Raw genomic sequence first — 14,115 nt, 5'->3', positions numbered from 1 at the left:
CCAGGGGTCACCATATTACGGTAAATTCATCCAGCCCGCCGCCACACAGTGCATGTAATTATATATTGGTAAATGAATATGTTAGCTGTCTATTTTTGTGTATTCACTGTATTTATTGTAGAAAAATGGTTAAGTGGCCCGCGCTCGTCTTTCACTCAGTTGTCTGGCCCGCTGTGCAAATAATTTAGTGACCCCTGGTCTTCACACCACTGCTGTTATCCATATGTACAGTATCTGAATATTCATATATATATGCATATATAAGTTCATGTACTGTATGTATATATATATATATATATATATATATATATATGTGTGTGTGTGTGTGTATGATTATGTATAATACGCACATGCATATCTGTATTTCCGTATCTGTATATATACAATATTATTCATACTAACACCCGATAAATGAGCTAAATTTAAGAATTGGCAACACTCGGTTAATTTTATAACAGCATATAAATTACTTATATCCTTCTCTGGACCTTTTCTAAACTTGATAAAATCGTAGGTTGAATCAAACCATTTGTTTTACGGTAGAACAAATCCATCAGAGTCGCCATCAGACGTTAACGACTCGATACGAAAAATCTCTCCTTTGCTTGTATACTAATTCTCTTTGCATTTAATGGCGCCACACTTTGCCAACAATGATGTATTTTACGGTCGTTAACTTTAACGGTTCTCGCCGCCAAATCCAGTATATTTGCCCACAACGGCTCTGGCTGGGCGCCAAAGTCGAGAGACTGAATTCAAACAATTATTATAACTCTCGGGCAAACTCGAAACCCCCCGGCTAGACGTCCGTGTTACCAAAAAGTAACACCATAATCCTTTCCCGAACAGACTATAGCTCTTACCAACCGAACAAAATTTGCTTTGTGGTATCTTGAGTTAATCTTCAGAACTGTACTTGAAAACAAACGAATTCTGGTGAAATTTGAAACAGATCGACGTTACAGTTACTAAATAGTAACCCCATGATCGTTTTCACGAATTAGATTAGGTACAAAAGGGTGAAAAGAATCGATCAGTAACACTCGTAATCAGTCCTTCACATTGTTTGGCTTTTGATAGAAACTTGAATGGACTTTCGGGTTACTGAATAGTAACCCATTACTTCTCTCCTGAAGACGGAGATTCCAACAGTACAACACATCCTCTTGGTTTCTTCTGAATAAAATTGCTCGGAGTGAGCCAGAAAAAATATATAAAGAATTATTGGTGCTGACACTGTGATATAGCCAGCGCGACCTAAAATTATACACCAGACATCACGAAACATCACATTTATAGATAATCTAGAAATAACTCTCAAGAATTACGGTTAGCATTGTCATCCGTTTATTGTCATTCCCAGCATAGCTGTACCTTTTATTTTGTATTTAATTTTATTCTATCTTATTTAATTTAATTTTATTATTTGTATTATCATTATTTTGGAACAAGAAGGCGTATTTGATACTAATAGAGCGACTGGGAACAGTCTACTTAAAGGCGTTATCATTCTGGGCTATTCTACCTCCGACTGTTGGTGTAAATCTGCAGACGGCAGTTTTCGTGAAGTAATCTGATATGTTGGAGTAAAATATATTTTCCCTCAGCATATCAAATGATGTAAATTGTTACATACATATACCAAGGCTTTTTCCCCCTTACAAGGGAGGTAGTCAAAAAGGAAAAGGCATAAAATCATTCCCACCCATTCCATCCCTGAATACACTCCATACCCCTCCACCCTCCCTCTTATCTTAGCTCCTCCTGGATTGTTAAGGAAATTGTTAAGGAAACAAAATGGTTTACTATAGTGATTCTATGGTGGAAAAAGTTCTGGAGGTGAATGGTATCGCCGTTTAATTGGAGGTTGAAGGAAAAATAGCCCAGTGGGATAATGTCTTAACCCATTCGCTACAATGACGTAATATACAGATTTTATTACGGAGTGACTGACGCCAGGCGATTTTATTCAGAAAAGAGAACTTTCATCTTAGTCTATGGCCATTCGAGAAGTCTTCTCTCACATTACACGGTTTATTCTGACTAATACTAGACAATTCTGTTCATCTGAGAATGGATTAAAAGACAATTTAAAATTCATATATATATATATATATATATATATATATATACATATACATATATAAATATATATATATACATATATATATATATATATATATATACAATACATATACATATACATATATATATATATATATATATATATATATATATATATATATATATATATGTATATATATATATATATATAATATATGTATGTATTAGGCCATCGAATTTACTGTCTTGAGAAAGGCCCCTTACCCTCTCAAAGGCTCTCAAAGGTTTGTGTAAAGTCAATTAATAGAAAGGAGAAGGTTGAGTACCATTTCTGACCGGTGCCCATATTGGCCTTCACAAGGTCAATATCATTGACTGTACTACAGTCCCCCTGCAAGGCTCTATCAGTATTTCATTATTACAAATAAACTGTTAATGATATTCTACAATACGAATTACCGAGAAACGTCACTCATCATGAAGGAGACATTTGACGATTAGTTAGTATAAGAGACAAGGGGCCCTTAGATCTGCCTAACAACAGCTAATATAAGAGGCTCAGTACCAAACTGTAGGAAAGGGATTGAAACTGTTGGCAGGGCACCCGCGGAGGGAAGCTTCGCTGACAACAAATGATGACGGGAACACGTGTTTGGGCCAACAAGGCATTTCACGAGAGACTAGGCAACCCCCCCCCCCCCCGAACCCCACCCTCCGTACCTGTGGGGGGAAAAAAAGGCGGAAACGCATAGATTAAGATGAGGACAACCGTGACAGCGGGGTACCCGCTAATGGTAACAGGGGACCAGCTGGGGAGAGGGGAGGGAGGGGAGGTATCCCTACACTACCCCCTCTTCCTTCCCATTCTTCTCTCCTCCTCCTCCTCCTCCTCCTCCTCCTCCTCCTCCTCCTCCTCCTCCTCCTCCTCCTCCTCCTCCTCCTCTTTTTTCCTCCTATTTCCTCCTCTTCCACGTCTTAGCCCTCCTCTTCCTCCCTCTCTCTCCCCCCACATCCTCGCCCTCCAAGTCTTTCTCCTTTTCTTCCTTCTCTTCACTGGCTCCCCCTCCTCCTCCTCCTCCTCCTTTTCTTCCTCCTCTCTGTCTCCTCTCTACGCCACCTCAGCCTCCTCCTCCTCCCCGTCTTCATCCTCCTATTCCTCTCCGTCATTCCCCTTTTCCTTCTCTCAGTTCCTCCTTCTCTTCTTCTCCGTCTTCCCCCTTCTCCGTCCCCCACTTCCTTTTCCTCTTCCTCCTCCTCTTCCCCTTTCTCTTCCACTTCCTCCTCATATTCCCCTTCTTCTTCCTCTTCCTCTTCCTTCTCGTGCCGCCGGGGTCCATTCGTTTGCAAACGATCGGCCTTGTGACGACCTGATGGTCTGTTGCCGTTTGCATTAGCCTCCGCTGCCCTCCTTCCAGCGTTAAGTATCTCTCTTTTCTCTCTCTCTCTCTCTCTCTCTCTCTCTCTCTCTCTCTCTCTCTCTCTCTCTCTCTCTCTCTCTCTATTTTTCTATCTATATATCTCTTTCTCGTTCTTTTTCTCTCTTTCATTCTTTTAATCCTCCCATTCAAAACTGTCTTACCCCTGAAGCGACTGGGAGCCCGTCGTTCAGGTGAATAAAACCGGGTTAGTGGCACCCAGAAAATATCTAAGTAGATGATGTACAAGAATTAAGAAATTATTACAAATTAGCTATTACGTCGTGCGGAGTTTAGTGGTAGAGAGGGTGAGAAAGGCGTTGATTAAGGGGGAGCTTGCTTGAGTTGAGTAAAATCATCTGCTGTCAGCCACATTGAAAAGGATATAAAGAGAAATTATATAAGTTCCAAGTATAAAGAGCTTTCCGTTGTTCGGAACAGTGAGTGTAGAAAAGTTTCAAATATTGAGAATTTTTTCGAAGGCCAAGATTACTTTTTTTTTTTAGAACTCTGGAATGTTCATGAATGTTTACAAAGGACGTTTAGGTTCTGAATTTTGGAAACTTTGTAATTTTGGACACTTTCCAAATTTTCGAAACTTTCGAATCTTGGAAGATTCCGAATTTTTAAAGCTTTTGAATTTTGGAAACTTGCGAAATTTGGAAACTCTCGAATTTTAGAAAATTTCGAATCTAGGAAGATTCCGAATTTTTCAGACTTCTGAATTTTGGAAACTTACAATTATTTTTTTTTTTTTTATTCTGGAAACTTCCGAATTATGGAAAATTTTGAATTCGGAAGATTACGAATAGGAAGAACAATCCGTATCCATGAATAAAGAAGATCAAAGAGATTAACTGCCATGGTTAACCTCGTACATGTGTGGGTTAACATCGGCTTAACAATCTCAGCATTTCGAGGATTAAGGGACATCCCTGTGTCCCGCCACACTTCTCGAGTGGAAGACAATGCAACGCGACAACAGAAAACTTCGCAGGAAATGTATTTTGGGCTCCAATTAAGAGGGAAACTTTGTCCAGTATTTGTCTTTGTGCTTCGCAGTCAAGCGCGACGTAAAATCCTTGCAAATCTGACGGAAAGTTCTCAACCGCATCATGGGACAGTAAACGCCTGAACAGAGCACAACCCACACATGAATATTCACGTGGCTCCCTTTATCCCTTCTCCTCCTCCCCCTCTTCCTTCTGTTCCCCCCTTTTCTCTTCTTCATCTATTTCCCTTTCTTTCCCCTCTTCCCGACCCCTACTTACCCTACCTTCCCCCTTTTCCCCTCTTCCCCCTCTTCCCTCTCTTCCTCTTCTTCCCCTATTTCCCCTTCTTTCCCCTCTTCCCGACCGCCACTTACCCTACCTTCCCCCTTTTTCTCCTCTTCCCACCTTCCCTCTGTTCCCTCCTCTTCTTCTTCCACTATTTCCCCTTCTTTCCCCTCTTCCTGACCCCCAGTTACCCTACCTTCCCCCTCTTCTCCCTCTTCCCTTTCTTCCCTCTCTTCCTCTTCTTCCCCTATTTCGCCTTCTTCCCCCTCTTCCCGACCGCTACTTACCCTACCTTCCCCCTTTTTCTCCTCTTCCCCCTTTCCTTCTGTTCCCTCCTCTTCTTCTTCTTCCCCTATTTCCCCTTCTTCCCCTCTTCCCGACCGCCACTTACCCTACCTTCCCCCTTTTTCTCCTCTTCCCCCCTTCCCTCTGTTCCCTCCTTCTTCTTCCCCTATTTCCCCTTCTTTCCCCTCTTCCTGACCTCCAGTTACCCTACCTTCCCCCTCTTCTCCCTCTTCCCTCTCGTCCTCTTCTTCCCCTATTTCCCCTTCTTCTCCTCTTCCCGACCCCCACTTACCCTACCTTCCCCCTTTTTCTCCTCTTCCCCCTCTTCCCTTTCTTCCCCCTCTTCTTCTTCCCCTATTTCCCCTTCTTTCCCCTTTTCCCGACCACCACTTACCCTACCTTTCCCCCTTTTCCCCTCTTCCTCGTCTTCCCTCTCTTCCCCCTCTTCCTCTTATTCCTCTTCTTCCCCTATTTCTCCTCTTCCCGACCCCCACTTACCCTACCTTCCCCCTTTTTTCCCTCTTTCCCCCTCTTCCCTTTCTTCCCTCTCTTCCTCTTCCCCTATTTCCCCTTCTTTCCCCTCTTCCCGACCCCCACTTACCCTACCTTCCCCATTTTTCCCCTCTTCCCTTTCTCCCTCTCTTCCTCTTCCACTACTTCCCCTTATTTCCCCTCTTTCCGACCCCCACTTATCCTATCTTCCCCCTTTTTCCCTTCTTCCCCCGTCTTCCCTTTCTTCCCCCTCTTCCTCTTCCCCTATTTCCCCTTCTTTCCCCCCTTCCCGACCCCCACTTACCCTATCTTCCCCTTTTTCCTCCTCTTCCCCCTTTTCGTCCTTTCCCACTTTTGCCCCTCTTTCCCCCTCTCCCCCTCTCCTCCTCTCCTCCCCCGTTTTCCCGATCTCGTCTTCTTCATCTCCTTTCTAATTTTCCATTACTTTCTCTCCTGTCTTTCTTGTTCATTGTCTTTCCTTCACCTTCTCTCCCTTTCCACCTCTCCTCACCCCCCCCTTATCCCCTCTCCCATCTCAACTCTCTCGTTTCCTTCTCCCTCTCCCCTCTCCCTCTCTTCTCCCACTTCTCCCCTCCTCCTTTCCTACTTCATACCTCTCTTATTTGCTTCTCTCCTCTTGCCTTCTCTCTTTTCCCCTCCGCCTTTCTCCCCTCTCTTCTTCTCCCTCATTTCCTCTCCCCTATTCTACCCCCTTCTCTTTCCCTTCCACCCCCCTTCTCCTTGTCCTCCTCCTCCTCCTCCCACCACCACCACCACTACTACTACTACTACTACTACTACTACTACTACTACTACTACTACTACTACTACTACTACTACTACTACTACTACTACTACTACTACTACTACTACTACTACTACTACTACTACTACTACTCAGCTCCTCCTCTTCATCCCCATCTTCATCCTCCTCCTCCTAACCCTCCTCCTCCTCCTTCTCCTCCTCCTCCTCCTCCTCTTCTTCGTCCTCGCCCTCTTCCCAGGATTAATCAAAATTCTCTCACTTCTCTCTTCTTATTTCTATTTCTCTTAAAGTGTCGCCCGTTTTCATTCGTCGCCGTCTCCCCCTCATCCGGACCCTCTTCTCACCTCCTTTCCTCCTCTTCATTTCGCTCTTCCCTTTTCTGCTATTTTCTCTTTTGCCTTTTGTTTCACCTTTCTCTCGTATCTCCCGTTCTTTCTTCCTACGTATGGTCAGTCCTCTATTTCTCATATACATACATACATGTATATATATATATATATATATATATATATATATATATATGCATATATATATATATGTATATATATATATATAATATAGTATATATATATAGTATATATATATAATATATATATATTATATATATAATATGCACACACACACACACACGTACGCACGCACACACGCACTCTCTCTCTCTCTATCTATCTATTTATCTATCTATCTGTCTATTTGTCTCTCTCTCTCTTTCTCCCTCTCTCTATCTATCTATCTATCTATCTATCTCCCCTCTCTCTCTCTATCTCTCTCTCTCTCTCTCTCTCTCTCTCTCTCTCTCTCTCTCTCTCTCTCTCTCTCTCTCTCTCTCTCTCTCTCTCTCTCTCTCTCTCTCTCTCTCTCTCTCTCTCTCTCTCTCTCTCTCCAAAGAAAAATGTTGATCACTTTTAGATGCGACTATTCCTCCTTTCTGTTTAAGATTCTCTTTACCAGCTTTACGATTCCACCTCTTCGTTGCAGCATCGTGATCCTGGATAGAAGCGCTGGTTATCGCCATCGAGAGAGACAATACACATTCCCGTCCACCTGCCCCCTCCTCTTTCATCTTTGCCTCCCCCCCCTTTTCCTTTGTTCTTAGGTTCCCTATAGTTTTTTCTTCCCTTTCTCTTTCCCTCTCTCCCTCTTTCTCTCTTTCCCTCTCTTCCTCTTTTTCTCCCTTCCTTCCTCCCGCTCATTAGGTTTTCTCTTCCCTCTTCCTATAATTCTTTACATTCTTCTAATTGTCTCTCTCTTTCTCTTCCTCTCTCCATTTTCCCTCTTTATCGCTTCCCTCTTTCCCCTCTCTTTTTTCCCTTCCGCCCATCCTCCCTCCCTCCCTGTCTCCCCCCTCCTCCTCCCCCTCCCTCTACTCCCTCGGCTTTTCTTATTCCTACCCTCCTCATCCTCCCTCCCACTCCCTCCCACTCTTTCTCTCCTTTGTGTCTCTCTACATCCTCTTTAATGATCTTTACTCACTCTGCTACATTTTTTCAAGAAACGCTACTTCTACCTGGAGCGCTCCTACTTCACTTCCTCCACCTCTTCCTCCTCCTCCTCCTCCTCCTCCTCCTCCTCCTCCTCCTCCTCCTCCTCTCCCCTCCTTCTCCTCCTCTATATCATATCCTCCTCCTCCTCCTCTCCATCATATCCTCTTCCTCCTCTTCTACCTTCTCCTCCTCCTCCTCCTCCTCTCCCTCCTCCACTTCTCCTTCCTCCTCTCCCTCCTCTTCCTCCTCTCCCTCCTCCCCTCCTCCTTTCCATCATATCCTTCTCCTCCTCCTCCTCTCCCTCCTCCTCCTCTCCCTCATATCCTCCTCTTCACCCCCTCATATCATCTCCCCCTTTCACATCCTTCTACTTCTCGTCATCATCATCCTTCTCATTCCTCACATTATCTTCTTCCTTCACATTATCTTCATCCTTCACATCCTTTCATTCCTCCTCCTCCTCATCATCTTTCTCCTTTTCCTTCTCCCCTCATCCTAATCCTCCTCCCATTACGTCTCCTCCACTTACGTCTCCTCCTCTTACGTCTCCTCCTCCTCCTTCGTCTTCTCCTTCTATTCGTTCTCCTCTTTCTCATCTTCCTCCTCTTTTAATTACTCATCCTTCTTTTCTCTTCCTTTCTCCTCGTCGTTTCCATGATTCCCCTTTTATTCACTCGTCCATCACCTTCTCCTTTTTTTCTTTTTCTTGTGTTGATTTTTTCCTCGTGTCCTTTATCTCCGTTTTCGCTTTTACTCCATCTCCATTTATTTTGTTTATTTTCATTTTTCATTTTCTTCATCATCCTTTCTCCTCTTCCACCCAATCGTGTCTCATCGAAGTCTCTATTTTCTCTATATATTTCTCTCTACTCTCTCTCTTTCTCTCTTTCGCTTTCTCTCTCGCTTTCTCTTTCGCTTTCCCTTTCGCTTTCTCTTTCGCTTTCTCTTTCGCTTTCTCTTTCTTTCGCTTTCTCTCTCTCTCTCTCTCTCTGTCTCTCTCTCTCTCTCTCTCTCTCTCTCTCTCTCTCTCTCTCTCTCTCTCCCTCTCTCTCCCCGTCTCTCTCACTCTCTCTCCCCGTCTCTCTCACTCCCTCTCTCTCTCTCTTCCCCCCCTCTCTCTCTCTCTCTCTCTCTCTCTCTCTCTCTCTCTCTCTCTCTCTCTCTCTCTCTCTCTCTCTCTCTCTCTCTCTTTAACTCTCTCTCTCCCCGTCTCTCTCCATCTCTCTCTCCCTCCCTCCATCTCTCTCTCTCTTTCTGTCTCTCTCTACTCTCTCTCTCTCTTCTGTCTCTCCCTCTCTCTCTTTCTCTCTCTCTTCTCTCTCTCTCGCTCTCTCTCCTTCCCCTCTCTCTCTTACTGTCTCTCTCCCTCCCTCTCTCTCTCTCTCTCTCTCTCTCTCTCTCTCCTTCTCTCTCTCTCCCTCTCTCCTTCTCTCTCTCTCTCTCTCTCTCTCTCTCTCTCTCTGTCTCTCTCTCTCTCTCTCTCTCTCTTTTACATGGTTACTCTGTTTCTCCCTCTTTCTTTCTATTTCCTGCTATATCTCTTGTCCCGTTTTCCCCCGTTTTTTCTTTCTCTCTTCCTTTCCCTTTATCTCTCTTTTTTCCTTCATTCCTTATATCCTGTTTATCTTTTTTCTATCTCTCTCTTGCTGTCTCCTTTTTTCGTTCTATCTTTCCCTTCTTCCTCTCTCTCTCTCCCTTTCCCTTTCGCATTCCTTCTTCCTTTCCTCTTCCCTCTGCCTCTCCTTCTCCTCCTTAATCTCCCTCTCCCTCTCCCTATCCCTCTCCCTCACCCTTTCCCTCTCCCTCTACCTCTCCCTCTCCCTCTCCCTCTCCCTTTGCATCTTACTCTTCCTCACGTTCTTCCTCTCCCTTTCCCCCTCCCTCTCCCTCCCCCTCTCCCTCTCCCTCTCTCTCCCCCTCTCTCCCCCTCTCCCTCTCCTCCTCTCCCTCTCCTCCTCTCCCCTCTCCCTCTCCTCCTCTCCCTCTCCTCCTCTCCCTCTCCTCCTCTCCCTCTCCTCCCATGTTTCTCCCTCTCCCTCTCATCCCTCTTTCTCTCCTCTCCCTCTTCCTCTTCCCCTCCTCCCTCCCTCCCTCTCCTTCTCTCCCTCCTTCTCCCTCTTCCTCTCCTCTTCCTTTTCCTCTCTCTCTCCCTCTCCCCCTCCCCTCCCACTCCCCCTCCCCTCCCTCTCCCTCTCCGTCTCCCTTCCGTATTCCCTCGCCTTCTCTCTTCCCCACTCCCTCTCCCTCCCCCTCCCACCTCTCCCTCCCCCTCCCCTCCCCCTCTCCCTCCCGCATTCCCTCTCTTTCTCTCCTTTTCCTTCTGCCTCCCCGTCTCCCTGTTTGCTTTCGAGAGAACCTTTGCTCATGTCAAAACACGAAAGTCCTCCTCCATTACTTACACTTGTGCCGTTCTTGCCCCCAGCTCCGCCTGACACCTTCAGCACAAGGGGCAATTTCTGTGATTAAAATCGTCTGAAGTTAGAACACAATACCAGTTTTCATAACGTCTATAGGAATGCTGTTAGCTGAACCAAATCGTCTGAAAACAGGAGAAATAGAGTCATGGTAATAATGTACATACATGCATACATACATATATACATACACACACATACATACATATTTATGTATATACATATATAGATACATACATACATACGTAAATACATACGTACATACAAATATGCATACACACATGTACATATATACATACATACATACACACATGCATACATACATACACACATACATACATGTATAAATACACACATACATACATACATACATACATACAGTACTTACATACATAAATACATACATACATACCAAAGACTCCTTTCTTATAAGGGGCTGTCTGATTCAAAGTAAGCACCCACTTTGCACCCATGCCACACTCATTCGGAACCCATTCGTCGCTCCCTTCCATCGATAAATGTGGAGAAAAGTTTGACCCATGTCTCAATGATATCCTCTGGTTTTAACCCGAATGAAATAGCAGGCACCACACGGAATGGATGAAAATAGTTACTACTATCTTGTTATAACTATCAATCATTTCTTATGATGCACTCTTAAGACCTCTTACCGGTTTTGATTACGGAAAATAGGAAAATTTTGGTCACGTAGCTAGATTCTTATTTTGACTGGTTTCGGACGATTTTTTTCAATCGAGATGGATGTCTGGAGGCCAAAGAACCATTAATGAAGACTCTGTGATTGCAGGTACTGTCGAGAACTGTCATCAGTTTCAGTTTGTTGATTGTACGAAATAGGAAAAGTTTGGCCACGGAAATGGCCAATAAAGTTCTTTGCCAAAGACACGCTCCGAAGACCCCCAGAAGCTCTTCTAATTTTCGGAAATTCTTGTCGAAATTTCCGAGGATCAGAAGACTAAGGGAGAGAAGCAGAATCAACACAAACAAGTGGGATTTTTTTTCCTTTACTCTGTGTGCGTGCGTACGTGTGTATGTATGTATGTGTGTACGTATATACTGTATGTATAATGTCTGTATGTATATATGCATGTATGCATGTATGTATATATGTATGTATACGGACGTATGTATGTCTCCACACACACACACACACACACACACACACACACACACACACACACACACACACACACACACACACACACAACAGGTACGTACATGCATATATAAGTACATGCATAAAGTAATACAGACATACATATATACATACATACATGCATACATACGTACATACATACATGCATACATACATACGTACATACATATATATACATACATACATACAAACTTATGCACATATATACATACATACAGTACACACATCTACATTTCCGAAACAGACACAAATACAATTCCACGAGAGGAAAAGTCTCCTCGAAAGAAGAAATAAGAGAGAGAAAGAGAGAGAGAGAGAGAGAGAGAGAGAGAGAGAGAGAGAGAGAGAGAGAGAGAGAGAGAGAGAGAGAGAGAGAGAGAGAGAGAGAGAAAAAAAAAAGAGAGTCGGGTACTGGTTAATGCAGCCCGCCTCCTCCCGCTCCCAAAGGGGCTTCACGGCTCCTGCCCTCTGGCGTCTTCGGCGGTGCCTGAAAGTTAGTCCCCCGCGGGAGACGGCGGGTCCACGTAGTTTCGTCCCGCTGGAATTCGCCGGGGAGAGAAAGTTTCTCCCTAACTGGGAGAAAGTGTGCGTGCGAGCAAGAGACAATGTCGAAGGCCCCTAAGTACGGGGAGAATGGCCCAACTTTTCGTGTTCCGCTTTTTTGGTCAAAATGATTTTTATATCTCTGGAGACGTTGGTACTGAGAGCATTTCCTAAAGAGAGGCTTGGTTTCAAATCATATTATGTAACTTTGGACTTGATATGGTATTTTTTTTTTCTAATTTCCAAAAGTCTTCGAGCTGAATAAAATTGTCTGCCAGCAGAGAGAAATCGTTAAAGTGCCTTCTGGTTTCAAAGCTGTTCTTCTTCTTAATCTAGAAAATCTAGTCAAATATCTTTTTTACAAGAGCTAGAGCATAGCTTACATTGTGCCGCATTGTCTTGAAGGAGAAATAAATTCACAATAAACATTATAATTCATTTGTTTTTCATCTGAATAGAATTTTAAAAGTATCTCACCGATCTACAAATGGTTATGCAAGCTCATTTGATTGTAAGGTCATCAAAAAGGATAAAAGATAGTGCCTTCAGGTTCCAATAGAATTTGTTATATATATATATATATATATATATATATATATATATATATATATATATATGTGTGTGTGTGTGTGTGTGTAATATTTATTTCGTAGTAGTATTTATTGATTGCTGTTATATCGCTCTAGGTGGATCATCAACCAGCTTCACTTCTAAATATTACAGTATATACGTCAAATATTTAAGATACGAATAAGACTCCGAGGTTATACCAGACCAATTTACTTCGTTAATCAACGATACAATGATTTAAGCCTTCCATAGATCCTGAGGAAGACGTCAATTAATTCTGTAGTACTTATAAGTGCAGGCAGCTGTACAGTGAGACAACAACAACACAAACATGCACAAGTTTTATGGTGGCAATAATTTAGGAACTTTATTGACACCCCTACTGATCAGAGGCACATAGGACTCTCTGTAGTACATGGAAGTGGAGGAATCTGTACGCAAGGGTTATCTTCACCTGTCTTTTTCCTCTTTAGCTGAAATAGGAAATTTTTGTCCCAAACGAAAATTAATAGAAGGGACTTTATTGACACCCCTACTGATCAGAGGCACATAGGATTCTTTGTAGTACATGAAAGTGGAGGGATCTGTACGCACGGGTTATCTTTGCCCGTCTTTTCCTCTTTTGCTGAAATAGGAAAAATTTGTCCCCATTGCGAATTAACAGAGGAAACATTTTATACAGACCAATTCTCTATGGACAAGAAGGCTACCCACTCTTCCCCTCTTAACTAAATAAAATCAGCTGTGGATGTCATAGATGTTAAAAGTAGAATTTAACCTTAAATGGTTAAGTTTAGCGGTCAGTTAGGATGGATCATTTATCAAATGTACTACGTTTCGGGTGTTGAAACGTTTTGAAGTACACAGACTCGGTATAATCACTTGTTGGGCGGGTTGGCTGTAACTGATTTTGGGAAGAATGATAAATATTAAATTGCCTCGCAAAACTTATATAAGAACGCGAATTATAAAAAACAGGAAACTGCGAATGTTAAGCCTCTTAAAAGTACACAATGGATGACATAAGGACTCATCTCCGAGTGCATTCAAACATGAACGAAAAAATAATTTCTCGAATTTCCTTTCCGCTTTCTGTCTTTCGAAAAGAGGAATGCAGATTAAAAAAAAAGAGAGAGAATTTTTGGATTTTTTTTTTAGATTTACTGGATAAACCAGAGGCTATTTTTCGATTTTTTTTTCGATTCTTTTTTCTTTTTCTTTTTTTTTGTAGGTGTATGTCATCCCAAGATTTGTTTGGCTTTCGTGAAGCTGAGCAGAAAATCACAGAGTACGAACGGTGAATTACGAGACAATTAATCAACCTTTTTTTCTTGTTATGCAGTCGAACGGCACAATCAGAAATTTTGGTTTGTTTTCATTTATGTTCGTACGCGATTTCAATGCAGGAAATTTTATAGTCGGGGAATGATTAATCGTTTTCAGACATAGGCTACTCATACAAACCTCTCTTATGTATGTACACACACACACACACACACACACACACACACACACACACACACACACACACATATATATATATATATATATATATATATACACACACACACACACACATATATATATATATATATATATACATATATACATATATATATGTATATTTG

Source organism: Oratosquilla oratoria, chromosome 3, assembly GCF_046742065.1.
Source record: "Oratosquilla oratoria isolate Oo_2021 chromosome 3, ASM4674206v1, whole genome shotgun sequence".
Taxonomy (NCBI): domain Eukaryota; kingdom Metazoa; phylum Arthropoda; class Malacostraca; order Stomatopoda; family Squillidae; genus Oratosquilla; species Oratosquilla oratoria.
The sequence above is the reverse complement of the archived record's forward strand: the minus strand, read 5'-3'. Positions refer to the sequence as shown.